General features: G+C 41.8%; 1 protein-coding gene across 1 annotated transcript in view; it reads right to left on the bottom strand.

Moving 5' to 3' along the window:
- astn2 (astrotactin 2) overlaps nucleotides 1-15,105 on the bottom strand; it is a 326,855-nt gene that overhangs the window by 156,895 nt on the left and 154,855 nt on the right. The window lies entirely within an intron of this gene.

Raw genomic sequence — 15,105 nt, 5'->3', positions numbered from 1 at the left:
ATATAGATAAAATGCAGTTGAAATGAATTGAAGTGAATGGAAATTGTGACTGTAAACCAAATCAGGCCTTAAACAAGGTAGAATAGCGCTAAATCAGTATGGATTCCTGTGTGTGCCATTTTGGGAGTCAAGAACACATTTGATGGGTAAAATGTGTCACTTTGGTGTAAAGAAACAGCCACCAAATTTCATCATGGTACACAGGAGTTGCTGTTGTCACAAAAAAAAAAAAGCCACACCAAATTCAAGGGGCTCATTTAACTGATTTCTGTACAATGATGACAGAAAACAGCCATGGATTACCACTGTCAAAGGGGAAGGGTGGCAGCTTACAGATACCAAGAGATTCTTTAGTGAACATTTTGTGTCAGGTAGGCCAATGGTTGCATATGTTAGTCCTCTTAAAGGATACATATTTATGGATTGGTACTGTTCTGTTTTTGTATGACAAAAATGCAGATTTTTCCCCAAAACATACAAATGTGAGGAAGCACTATGCCAGGTTCCTGCAGAGCCTGAATGTGCCTTAGCCATTTGTTTCTCTCTGTCACTCTCTGTTATCCTCACCTGCACCATGTGGATGATAAATTAATATTGCAATAATGCTATTTATGCTGATTGGACTGTTGTAATATCATTTTTTTTATTTTGTCAATATGTAAGAATCCATCTAAATAATATGTAAGCCAGTCCTTTGATGCACACAGTGCAAGCTCTTCCTCACGGCCTCGCTGCTCTGTGTGTGGGTGCTGAAGGGCTCCATAAGAGCAGACACCAGATGCTGGTTCTGATCTGTGGCAGACCCTGCAGCCCTTCATTTTGTCTTGCGACAACACGGAGGGAACTCAGTCAGGGTTAGGCAAACAGTCGGGCGGACACGACAAAACATAGACATGAGGAAGATCTGCAGCAGCACCGCTCTCTGTTTGACTCCCACAATTTGACTCCCAAAATGCCAGAGAGGGCGTTCATGCATGCAGTGTGATGTCACGTGCAAAGGGTTTCTGCGTCATTTACTATGACTTTGGGTAAAGTCACGACATTACAATTTCAGGCAAACCAACAGCTCTGTGCTTTTGTGACATTCCTGTACTGGAATTTGCAGATGTCGGAAAAAAGAGCGGGAGCTGCGATTTCACCTGCCCCTCGATGTACACTAGAACTTTAATTTTTATACACAAGTTTTAGAACTTGTTGTATGGGGTTTTGTAATAATAACAACAAGAGAGAAAAACAGTTTTTTTAATCACTTCCCTTGCCCATACCACAATAAGAAAAAATGATTTTCTCTGTCAGTTAAGAATTCATTTTAGTCCAGCCATACACAACTATATAGGTTTTGAAATATCAAATAAGTGTAAATGTAGAAGCATAGCTCTGTTTACTGTCCACAAACCACTGCAAGCTATGGATTCTGAGCAGAATCTTAGAAAAAAGGAGCTGGCTTTTCTGCCACTAAAACTACAAGCATTTCATCATCCTCACTGATGTATTTACATGCTTGAGTGTTTTCTGTCTTGTGGCAAAATCTAAACTCAGTCCGCTATAGCTGGCAGGGAAGCTTGTACCACTGAAGCGCTGGAGATACTCAGCTGGCAGAACGCCAGCATGCTGCTTGTAGACAAGGCTCCAAATTGTGCTGCACAGGTCAGTTGTTTACTGGTACTGCTACCTCCAGCAAGCCATTAAGTTTAAAGTTGGCCATTACTTTCTGCACTTTAGTCAATCGTCAGGAATGTGGGCGCACAGTGGTGTGGTGGTTAACGCTGTCACACCGCAGCGAGATGATTCTCAGCTCAAATCCTGGCTGTGACCTTTTCTGTGTGGAGATTGTGTCCTTTTACCAATGCTTTGGGTCTTTGAGAATATGTTGGCTGTCTCAACAATTATGATCTTAGGATGACCCAAAATTAACCCTTCACCAAACCCTTTTGTGATTAGTGACTCTTAAATAACACACACTCTTTGAAATACAGTTACGCTTTAAACATTTATGCATTCAGCTAAATCTCATTGTGATGTTGCTTTACACCTATTTGCAACACATTACTCTCAGGTATTAAAGGGTTAACGTCATGTCTGAATGTGAATCAGTCTACTGACTATATTTTGTTGCAATCTGACCTTAACGGACAGGTGACCAGTAAAGAGCCCCTGCCCTGTCATCTACTGATGGAAGACTCTAGCAGTCCTCCATGACCCTGAATATAAAGATGGATGGACAGATAAATGATTGAGCAGTTGGAGCCATGACAATAGAAAATACTTTATGAATGTTTATGAAGCTTTTTGTAGTTAATATCAAAAGATTCTAAAGGGGAATTGAACAAATAGACACTAAAAATGAATGCTGCAGCACAATGAAAGTCATGTAACTGACTACTTCTGTTAACCTGTATGAAGGCAAAATTTACATTTTATCACCAGGAGTCTAATCTGTTTGGAATGGTTTAAAGGCAAAAAACGCATCAGGGAGATAACAAATTTTTTTTTTTTTTATCTCTTTGTAGCTTTGTGATCTGAACTCTCTAAAGGAAGAACAAGCCCTCCAACAATCCCTATTTAAAATGTGGACACAGGTACAGATAAGAATAATTTACTCTGACATTTGAAAGAAAAGATTCCATTTAATTCAAGTCAACTATACGTATTTCCTAAAACCAACAATTGTAATCTCTGAGTACTTTGCAAAGAATGTAAACAAGAGCAATTGTAATCTTTAAAAATACATTCCAACTGTATCCAATTATATTTCAAATTGGTCATATGAAATGCAGCTCTCTAGCTTTCATCACTGTAATTGTATTCATATGATGTCAACTTATTATTGGTTGCAAATTAGGACACTAACAAATTGATTTTGAATGTTAAATACAGGGACTGTTACACAGTTACAGCATTCTGAGTGAGTTAAAACAGATTTTATTTTAGATATATACATAATGCTTTTTAAGCTTTTTTTTATATCATTAAATACAATATTAACATATTTCTGCTTGCTTTAAAGTTAACTGGAAAGAAATTTAAAGATTAATTATTTGGAACTTTTGGACCATACAGATGTCCTTAAAGAAACGTTAGACAGGTAATATAGACCTTTTATTTACAATTTTAGCAAAATAAATAATAAAATACTCGTAAATGGAAGTTAATTAACCTAAAATACCTTTTTACATCAGTCAGGTGTAGGTTTTCTTTTAAGATTTTATCCCCAGTTAGACTGAAAGGGATCTTAAACTAACTTTAGTGAAACTGAGCATAGGATACAGATAGTCCTTTTTTTCAGCATTTCCATTCATCTACATTTTGTCTGAGGCTCAACAATTGCTTGAGGCACAGCAATGATCTGTTTCCAGCTGATGGTGTAGACAAGCTTTCAAGATCAACTCAGGACTTTAGAATCTGAAGGTGCTGCAGGAGAACTCAACCCCGCTTGGCAGTTTTAATGCAGTGAAGTTGTTTTATTTTTACCTGTTAGCACATTTTGATTTAACTGGCACATTTTATACTGATCCATTGTATTCTATGTCTTTAACATTTTTTGGACTATTTTTAGATATGATACATTAAAACCTTTATGCTACCTTGTTTTTTCAATAATTAAGACGAAAGAACATGAACATTTTATCCTTCTCTTTTTGTCATCATAGACCTACGTTTCCTTGGTTCTTGGGAAAATGGTGAACCTATTCAATGTTTACCATTTTGATAAATCTCTGACTGATGAGGACTGTTGAGCATTAACTATTTAAGATATTACAGATTGACAATAAGTACCAACTGTACTTGGGCGATCATTGTTTTTGCCTTTGCTTCCTGTCTTATTACCGTATTTTCAACACTAAAAAATGACAGTGTGCCTTACAATTCAAAGTGCAGCTAACGTGTAGCGGTTTTGGACTGTGTTTTTTTTCACGTGCTACCAAAATTGTTGGGAGTTCGCGTTGACACAGTAACGTTTGTCTGGGCAGTATCAGTGTGTTTCTTACATGTTGCAAAACATGTTGGGAGTTACAGGTATTGTGGAACGCTAACGTGGCCAATGCTTCTAACATGGGCAGTAATGTGTGGCATGTTACAAACAAGTTCTAGAGTTACTGTGAACGCAGTTTATACAGTCTGACAAACTGACAGACTTATTTCTGGCGCTTAATGAGCCTGAATTGGTGCACCTTATCTATGGCTACAGTTCAAAACTATGCTTTTCATTGACGGCACACCTTATAATCAGTTAAGACTTTAGTGCAGAGAACATTTTCCTTCAACTGAAGTTTAGGTATCGACAGATCTGTCTATTCACCTGACCTTACAAGTGGAAAAAAAACTATTTTAACATTATGAAGAAAGTGTAACACAAAGATAATCCTCATTAATGCTACACAAGGACACAAGATGCTTCTGGTGAAGCAACTCATTATGTGCTTTTGGAATAATATGAAAGGCTACTCAAGGCTTCTCTTTCTCAGATTTGTTAGAAACAAAGTTTTAAAGTTAACATAAAACACGATTTAATCTAATACATTTAAGAAGAAAAAAGTAGTCAAAATCAAGATTTTGTTTTGTTTTGATTTGCATGCTTTTTTATTTATTTTCTCCTTCCCTCCACTAACAGCTCAAGTGTTCTCTTCGCCTTCCTTATATTAACCCAAAACCATTTTTCATTTAGGTCTCGAATGGGTCTGTAGATCTTTCAAATCCAACATTTCATTCCTTAGATACAAAACTACTGTGCATTTTTTTGCAGAAGTCTGAGTACACTCAAAAAAACAAGTAATAAAGTAGGGATTTAAATGATAAACCGATTCATGCAAAAAAACAAAAAATGTATAAAAAACTTTAAGGTTGAGAATTAGGTAATTTAACTTACATAAAATTTGTTTTGGCAGGATCATTTGTTTTTCTCTTTCTGATAACAACTCATTCATTATATATATTTTCATTTACTTATGAGAACATTTAAGACATTTATCATTATTTGGCTTTTTTTCTGATTGGCACTTGCAATTAAACATAACTAATTGGGCCACGACACCGCCCGTCTCTCTGAGGAAAACCGATCCATCAAAGAAACCCTCCTGGATCTTCAGGCGAGGAGCATGAGGGACAATCTAGTGTTCGCAGGGATTCCAGAAGAGGCAGGAGAAGTCCCGGAGAACATTGTTAAGTCCTTCATAGAGGTCCACCTGAAGCTCCCCAAGGAAGAGGTCCAGAAGATCTCCTTTCACAGGGTTCACCGGCTCGGAGGAAAAAGGCCGGACAATCAGCGTCCCCGTCCTATTGTTGCTAAATTTGAACATTATAAACAAAAGATGCAGGTAAAAAGCAGAGGGCGAGAGCTGAAAGACACACATTATAGCGTGAATGATCAGTTTCCAGGCGAGATCCTCCGCCGGCAGAAAATCCTCTTCCCGCTGAGGAGGAAGCACCTGTCTGCTGGAGCCCGTGCGGTGGTTGCCGTTGATAAACTTTTTGTGAATGGCAAGCTGTTCCGGGACCCAGAGGTAACACCCTGGCTGTGCTGAAGGCTTTCAGAGGTGCACTGACATCTGCGCCGCCCAGAAGAAACCCGCAAACTTATTTAATTGAATAGGAAATAATCGGATCATCAATAATCCACACCTCTCAGGAAAAGTGTTTTTTCTTTCTCTCACATTCATGTTTCTGTTGTTGTTTCGTTGTTTTTGTTTTTTGTTCTTTCTCTTTCCCTCTCTCTTTTCTTTTGTCCCCCCCCCTACCCATGTCCTCATATGTGAATCAGGTAAAGTCAACGCAACCACGGTGAGTATTTATTTATGCACGGATCGGGCGCGCGCGCATACTAGCGCGCATAAGAGCATGCACACGCGATCCCGCACACACACGTTGATAAACTGCAAAAACCTCACTTAGGCTCACACAGGACGCACGCAACATGCAGCTCACAGCTAAGACACGTTCACCCACAACGCACAGCGCTTGTCAGTGTAGCAGGTACGCACAGCGGGCACGCGCACACGGACGGGCACACGCACTATTTAGCCTTGCACTCTCCCGGTTAGAACAGCTATGAACAGTCTTAACATCGTTAGCTGGAATGTGCGTGGACTTGGTTCTGGGCCAAAGAGATTGAAAGTGTTAAATCACCTGAATGATCTTAAAGCAGATATAGCTCTGCTGCAGGAGACCCATTTATCTTTATCAGCTGGTCATCTCCTGTGCTGTTCCCAGTATCCAGCTATGTATTCTGCCAGTTTCAAGTCCAAACAAAGAGGGGTTGCAGTTTTGATTAATAAAAATGTTACATTTACTCATAAGGATACAGTTACTGACCCAGAAGGCAGATTTGTAATCATTAATATATCCATTCAGAATAAGGACTTTTGTATAGCGAGTGTATACGGTCCTAATGTTGACGACTCTTCCTTCTTTCACAGATTCTTCACCTCACTCTCAGTTCACTCTGACTCCACAATCATTATAGGAGGAGACGTCAACCTTGTTTTGGACCCTGAACTTGACAGACTCAGCACAGCAGCAAACCAGCGTACATGGCAGTCTGCAAGTATTCTAAAGCAGTACATGAATGATCTGGGTCTCTGCGACGCTTGGCGCTCATGTCATCCAAGCACTAAGGGGTTCACCTTTTTTTCTCCAGTTCACCATTCACAATCTCGTTTAGATTATTTATTAGTCAGTAACTCCCTTTTGAAAGAAATTAAAAGTTCCAACATTCATCCAGTTATTATCAGTGACCATGCACCAGTTTCTGTTACTATTTCAAGGGAAGTACCCAGACCCTCGGGTTCAACCTGGAGGTTTAATACATCTCTGTTAAAAGACCAGGAATTTATTGAATTCTTTAAAAAAGAGTGGGCAACCTTCTTAGAATTCAACGATACTTCTGAAATATCACCAAGTATTCTTTGGGAAGCAGCAAAAGCAGTCATGAGAGGGAAAATCATCTCTTATTCAACGCATAAAAAACGCAAGGAGAAAGCAGATTTATTAGAATTAGGAAATAAAATAAAAACTCTGGAGACTGCTTATAATGCTTCTGCACAGGAACACATACTGGGCGACCTGAAAAATTTAAAACTGCAGTTAAATGACATCATCAATAAACAAACACAATTCCAGATACAAAGGCTTCAACTGGAAAGATATGAAAACTCAAATAAATCTGGCAAATTTCTAGCTAATCAGCTTAAAATTAATAAAGAAAAATCAACAATCACTTCGATTATGGACCAAACAGGGAATGTCACCCATGACCCGGTAAAAATTAATAATGCGTTTAAAGACTTTTATCAAAACTTATACACTCCACAGATCAATCCATCAGAACAAAGCATCAACTCATTTCTCAACAATATAAACCTGCCCAAGTTAAACGAAGATCAAATCACAAATTTAGACTCTCCGCTCTCGTTGTCTGAGCTTCATGAAGCTCTGTTACTTATGCCTAATGGTAAAGCACCAGGGCCTGACGGCTTTCCTGCAGAGTTTTATAAGGAATTCTGGGAACAACTGGCACCAACGTTTTATAAAACGGTAAAATTTATCAATGAAAGCCAATCTCAACCACCTAACATGAACTCTGCCAACATTATCCTTCTTCTAAAACCAGACAAAGACCCCACGAGTCCTTCAAGCTATCGCCCCATTTCTTTAATTAATGCAGATGTAAAAATTATCTGCAAAGCACTAGCACAGAGAATAGAAAAAGTCACTCCTCACATAATTGACTTTGATCAAACTGGATTCATCAAAGGCAGACACTCGGATGACAATGTCCGCAGACTCGTTAACATAATAGACTTTGCCACCATCTAAAACCAGGAAATGACTATACTATCACTGGATGCTGAAAAAGCCTTTGATAGAGTAAATTGGAAGTTCCTCATTGCTGCCCTCCATAAGTTTGGGTTTGGAGACTCATTCATCAATTGGATCAAAATATTATATCACAACCCCAATGCATCAGTTAGAACTAATAAACAGACTTCCAACAGGTTTTTTCTTGGAAGAGGAACTAGACAGGGTTGCCCACTCTCCCCCTCTCTTTTTGCAATATTTATCGAGCCTCTAGCTGCAGCAATAAGACAGAATGAGAGTATTAAAGGAATTAAAACCAAACACAGCCATCATAAAATTAGTCTCTATGCAGATGACATATTACTGTTTTTAAGTAATATACATTCTGTAAATGAAACGGCAACAATCATTAATGAATTCTCTTCTATATCAGACTATTCCATTAATTGGAATAAATCTGTTTTATTACCACTGAACAGTAATGCGGAGCAAGGACTCACAATACCAGTTAAATCAGGCAATATAAAATATCTAGGTATTTATTTTTCCCCCAAAATATCAGAACTGGTGCAGCTAAACTACACCCCATTACTGAAAAACATACAGGACGATCTAACACGCTGGACCAACCTGCCTTTGTCCCTTATGGGCAAGGTAGCCACGGTTAAAATGAAAATCTTACCCAAAGTTAATTATCTCTTCTCAATGATTCCCACACAACCGCCATTAAAATGGTTCAAAACATTAGACTCATCCATATCAAGCTTTCTATGGAACAATAAACTTGCAAGAATTAGTCTAAAAACTTTAAAATCTGCAAAAAGCTGTGGAGGATTAGAATTAACTAACTTCCACAATTACTTTCTTGCAAAAAGATTACAATACATCTTAAAATGGTTAAAAAATAATCCAGAAACCAACTCATGGTTAGACTTGGAACAGGCGTTATGTGGAAAGATCAACCTGTCAGATCTTCCATTTATTAGTCAAAAAGTTAAAAAACAGGATTGTTTCAAAAGTATTAATATAAATGCCACTTTAACAGCCTGGTGGGAATTTCTCAAAATATCAAAATCATCAATTCAACCGTGCAAAATGACACCCATCTGGAACAACCCAGACATCCTCATAAACAAAAAAATTATCCACTTCCCAGCTTGGCAAGCAGGGGGCATAAAACAACTAGAGCACATAATTATTGATAGAAGATTCATAACTCCCCAGGAACTTCAAGACAAACATGGAATATATAACTTCTTGGAATATCAGCAACTTAAATCAATTATTACTAAAAAGTTTAAATACAGAGACAACGATTTAGAGCTACCAGATGTAGTTACCACTCTGATCAATTTCTCAATGAATAAAACTCTGTCCAAAATATACAAACTTTTATGTAATTTAGATAACAATATTTCACTTCCGACAACAAAATGGGATGCGGATTTGAGCATTAGCACAGATGAAAGTTTTTGGTCAGAACTTTGTCTAAACACCTTTAAAATGACAAAAAGTCCAAATCTGCAGCTAATCCATTTCAAAACTCTTCACAGAATTTACTACACTGGACAGAGGATGTTCAAGATGGGTCTCAGTAACTCAGACATTTGTCAACACTGACAGTAATCTACCCGACAATTACATGCATGCACTATGGTTCTGCACGCCTGTCCAGGCTCTTTGGCAGCAGGTATGTGCCGATCTATCAGTCTGGCTTAAGGTTTCAATCACAGCTTCACCGTCACTTTGTGTGCTTGGTGACATGAGTGCCATGGATGTAGAAGGAGGATTAGGCTCTATCATTTTCATAACTCTTTGCATTGCTAAAAAAACTATTTTAATAAATTGGAAAAGCAAAAAAAATATAAATATAAGTCAACACAGAAATCTGCTGCTTGATCATATCAGCTTGGAAAAAATGTCAGCCCAAAGTTCAAGTAACTTTGAAAGAATTCGGTCTCTCTGGTCTCCCAAAGCTAACTCCGTGACTTAGGGGGTGGGGGGGGCATGGTCGTCGCTGCTCCTTGCCCTTCTGCCGTGGGCCGGGGTGGGGGTCGGGGCCTCCGGTGCCTGGCCGGGGGTGGTGGGGGCTCCGTTGGTCGGGGGGTCGGGTCCGGCGCCTGGGTGGGGCGGCCTGGGGCGCTGCGTGGTCCTCTGGGCTTGGGTGTGGGGGTGCGTGGTGGGGGGTGGGGTGGTGGTCTGGCTTGGCTTGGGGGGTGGTCCCTTTGCCTGTGCTGGGGGGGGTTGGCGGGGGGCGCTGCTCGGGGGGGGCCCAGCGGCGCTGGATGGGCTTCCCATCTACACCTGGGGCTGGGATCGGCCCTTCCCTGGCTCTGGGGCGGGACGGGGCAACCCTCTTGGGGCCCCCGGTCGCTCTGGGTGTCATCCGCTTCGGCTGCGGGGTCTGGGGGTGGGGTGGGGGTCTTGTCGGCCCTGTCCTGTGGGGGGGCATTCTGGGGGAGGGGGGGGGGGGCACTATTGGTACGGGGCAGGGGGGGTTGATGGGTCGGGGTCTCCGCTGAGGCCATCGGCGGTTTCCCCGGCCGGTTGGCTGCCTCGGTCCCGTCGAGGCCTGATCAGAGCTCTTCTAGGGCCGGCGTTTGGGGGTGGGGGCCTGGGCTTGCTCCGGGGGGGGGGCCGGCGCTTTCTGGCTCCTCTCTCTCTGTGTGGGGGTGGTGGTGCTGGGCCTGGGGTGTCTGCGCCTCCGGGGGTGGGGCCCCGGGGCTGGGTGGGCCTGGCCCCCTTGCTGGGGGGGGGGGGCGGGGGACAGCTGTTTGACCACCGGGGGACAGTCTATCATCTGTCCCCAACTTACCCCCTTCCTCATATAACCTCATAATAGGGTGAGGGGGTGGGGGGCTTAGCCTGCGATGAGCCTTGGGGGGGGGGTTTACTAGGCAGTGGCCCCCCTCCTGTGGTTGCCGTATGGAGTGGGCCCCCCTCTTTCGGTTTTATTTGCACCTTAGACATGTAGGGCCCTTGGTAGGGGGGTGCTTGGACATCACTGCCAGCAAGCAGCGGATGTCCTCCTAGCACCCTACCCGCCAATTTTAACCGCACCTTAGACATTTAGGGCCCCTTGGTGGGGAGGGTGAGGGGACGTCACTGTGAGTAATCAGGAGATGTCCCCTTAGTGCCCTACCCGCCAATTTTAACCGCACCCCCCTTAGTACACACACCCCTCCCCCCTCAATATATACATCCCAACATAAACACACACACATGCACACACACACCCTTTCAAACACACATACACGGACACACATTTTGCAAGGAAGGTGGGACCTGGGTCCGTCTGTCCCCTGCCTCTTCCCTGGTGGGGGGTACGGGCCCCTTTGCAGTGGCGGCCGTGTCCCCGGGGTGCCGGCTTCTTGGGCCCGGCGGTGCTCTCTCCGCGCGGTGGGGGGGTTCACATTACATCTGAGCCGGGGGTGTCTGGTCCCTGGGGGGTGGGTTCTGGTCCTTGCTCCTGAGTGCTGGGCCCCGCCAAATTTCCAACTGTAGCCGAGCCTGGTCGGGCCATATTTACAACACCCCTTGTGGGCCCTCTTTTTTCCCCGGGGTTGCCCCTCCTGGGCGGGGGCGGCGGGCCCCTGCCTCGCTCCTCCCTGGACCAACCGTGGGCCGGGCGGGTGGCTGCCTGGAGTGCGGAGCGGGTCTCCCTTGGGGGGTCCTGGCTCGTACCTGGGGTTGGGGCGGGGGGATGCCCGGAACTCCTGGGTGGTGGTGGGGTGCTCGTTTGGGGCTGTGGGCGTCCTTCTCCGGTGGGGCCCTGCGTTGGGTTCTCCCGGCGCGGCGGGGGGGCTGCTCTCCTGGTTGGGCTGGGGCGGCGCTCTCTTTCCCTCCGTGCGTCCCTGGCCTCTGGCTATGGGGGCCTTGCGGCGGCCCTGCTGGCCCTGGCCTGGGTGGCAGGCTTGGTCGCCCGGGCGGCGGTTGTTCCCTGCCGGTTCCCGTGTGGCGTTGGGGGGATTCCGGCTGCCGCTGCTGCTGCGGTGGGGGTCTTGGGGTGGGGATGGCTGGGCACTCTCCCTCCTTCTTTTCACGTTCCACCATCCATTTTAGAAGAACATAAACACTCACCTGAGCACTGGTGTTAGCTCACCTTTGCACTAACAGTTTGCATGACTGAATGACTGAAATATTTCACACTAGTTGGTTTTAAGGCATAAGTATGCGTGTGAACACTATCTGTTTTGTGTACATGTCGACAGGTGGACATTTTTGCAGCTAGCAGGTGTGTTTATAACATTTGAGTGTGTGTGTGGACAGGCTCCGCCCCTTTTTTTTTCTACATTTGAACCTTACCATAATGATTAACAACCAGTAAACTTGTTGCTTTATGCTGCTTCATGGTCTTATCCCCCTTCCCCTCCTATTATCACCCCCTACCCCCCCTCTCTCTAACGTCCCTCTCTCTTCTTCCCCTCTTTCCTTTTCCGTCCGGTCCAACACCAAAGATTTTCAGACATGATTGAAATTAATAAAGACATACTTTTGGTTTGTCTGAAGATTAATAACCCCTCTTGTTAAAGTAAAATATGTCCAACACAAGAGGCCCTCAGCTCTCATCTGTCTGCCCAGCTGTTGGACAGGACAAGTTAAAAAAAAAAAAAAGAAAAAAAAAGAAAAAAAAAAAAAAAAAAAACCATAACTAATTCACTCAACAACAAATCTTTTTCAGCTTTTGGTTATTGCATTTACCCAGGGCTCACAAGATATCCAGTGACCGTAACAAACACTCATTATCATGCGGGGTAGCTGTGGTGCAGAGGTAGAGAGACTGACCTCTGATCTGAAAATTGAAGGTTCGGCTCCCGCTCGGCTTGCCCATGTGTTAAAGCATCCTTGGGCAAGACACTGAACTCTCACATTGCTCCTGGAGGTATTATGTTGGCACCAGTGTTCGGCAGCGGAGCCACCATCGGTGTGTGAATGCTACTGTGACTGTAAGGTGTTTTTGGGCCTTCTAAGAAGGTAGTAAAGCACTATATAAGTACAGTATACACCATTTTACCGTTTACTATTTAAAAAGCTAAAAATGGTTTTTGAGTGTGTGTATTTGTTTATTTTTCAGAACGAAGAGCAGTTAAAGAACCCTCAATCTCTTTAAATAAGCACCTTCACTTTGGTGGAATGATTGGGTTTAAAAACAAACAAAAAAAAGAAATCCTGGTTCCAAGGTTTATAAAAAAAGTCTAACTGCTAAAAAAGACAGATGAAAAGAGATGTGCATGGACAAAAAAACAGGGAAAAAGCAGCGCTACCAAAGGGATTGTGAATTGGTAAATTAAACAGGGTCTGGATTTAGAAGCTAAAATTGAATTACCGGTATATCATTTTATGATGTCACATGGCAAGAAGAAGCAAAAGGAGGTAAACTAGCATTAAATCTAGTGAAATTGACAAAATGTACAACAATCTAGAAACAAATGTGACCCAACACTATTGTTGGAATCATCGTGTCCACAGACTGAACCAAAAGTGTATATGTCTAATACATTATGCATCAGCTAGCAGCATGTCCTTGACTGGGGTTACATAAATTTCACATACATTACAGATGTAATCCATTCTAATGAGCTTAGACTTCATCCAGTTGGGCACAGAAAACATGAGTGAGTCACACACTGAAAGGAAAATAAATAACACCAGACTGCATGCCCAGCTTGTTGGTACGGCAAATGTCACCATTCACGTGAATAGTGACATTAAAGCTGATTGGGTACAAAATGCAACTGGTGATAATTTATCCAGCCAACGCCAAAGTCAACGACAAATACAAAATCGATCAGGATCTGGGTGGTAGTTTGACTTCTTAAGTTTCACGAAAAAAAAAAAAATACACCTACTCTATACACCTATAGAGTTAGGGATAGGTGTCACTGTCTAAATTTCCAAATTATCAACTGATTTGGAAAAGCATTCATAATTCAAATTGTGTTTTAATTTTTTTTATTTTTTTATTTTTTTAACATTACCAGTCACAAACAAAGGTACAACTTTCATTTGTAAAAGTATTAATTACTAAATTGAACACTAAACAAAATCTGTTCCTGTAAAAAAAAAACTTTATTTAAAGCAAAAATCATGGATTTAAGGAATTTATTTTTTAATTTCTAAGTAAAGATCAATTTAAAATTGACTAATTTGTTCAAACCCAGCCCCATGTACACACTTGACTTAGTGTGTTTTATTTAATGTAGAAACTAAACCCTCTTTCTCCTAACCTTTACCATTTCTAAAGAGGTTTAGAGGGGCTGCAGGTTCAGAGGGGCCTATTAGGTTTTGATGGTTCTATTCATTTAAAGAAGAGGAAACAGCCATAAACTTTAGTCAGTGTCTTCCATGAAGTAATATTTTGTGTCATCACCACATGATCTGTTTCAAATACCAAATATAAAAATGCATTAGTGTTGTTGACTTGGAATTAGGCACTGTTTATTACATGGAGGAAAGTGTGCACCCTGCCGTCACCTCTCACGTAATGAGCCTAATTACGGCACTAATATTTACATATTATGATTAATGCCTTTTGTTAATACGTGTCTATTACACATTCAATGTAATCATCTACTTATAATTAACCTTTGTTTCTGTCACTTTATTAAACGTGCAGGGAGGAAAGGGCAGAATCACTTTATCAAGGATGTTTTGGATCTGAGTCCTCAAGAAAAGTTAAAGTTTTTGACAAAAAGAAACAGTCCTTTTTTAAATGTAATTTCTGTGTCAATGTTTTTACAGCCACAGAAACAGACACACTGTTTAAAATAGTGTCATCAGAGAGAGACATTAACATGAATCAGTGTGATGAATTTTTAAATTTACTTCTGACATACACTGTAACACATTTGAGTTTTTACTGCAATGTCAGCAGAAAAATACTGTACCATAAAATGTACAAGTGAATTGTAGGAATTTAATGTAAAAAGCAATGGATTGTGGAAATTATCCTTGTCACTACTGTAATTTCCCAGTTACTGTAAATCAGAATACAGTAAGAACATATCAACCTGAGTATCAGGCTCACCTGCTGTCTATTAGCTAAAATGCTCTAGAGACCATTTCCCATTTGTACAAAAAATGTGATGCAAAGATAAACTTGCCTCTTGAAGTCTTAAAGAGTACATGTATTGGCAAAAATCCAGTCAAGTCAAAATATCACTTGAAAGTAGTGCACACTGTGTCTAACAATCTGTAGTGTCTTCTGCTTTAAGGTTCATCCTTAGAATTAATCCAGAAGAATCCTAATGCCAGTGAAAGACACAAGTTTGTTGAAGGTCTGACAAAAAGGTCCTTTGAAAATCAGTGACC

The sequence above is a fragment of the Oryzias latipes genome, chromosome 12 (assembly GCF_002234675.1).
Source record: "Oryzias latipes chromosome 12, ASM223467v1".
Lineage (NCBI taxonomy): Eukaryota > Metazoa > Chordata > Actinopteri > Beloniformes > Adrianichthyidae > Oryzias > Oryzias latipes.
Note: the sequence above shows the minus strand (reverse complement) of the source record. Positions and strands in the feature narration are given on the sequence as shown.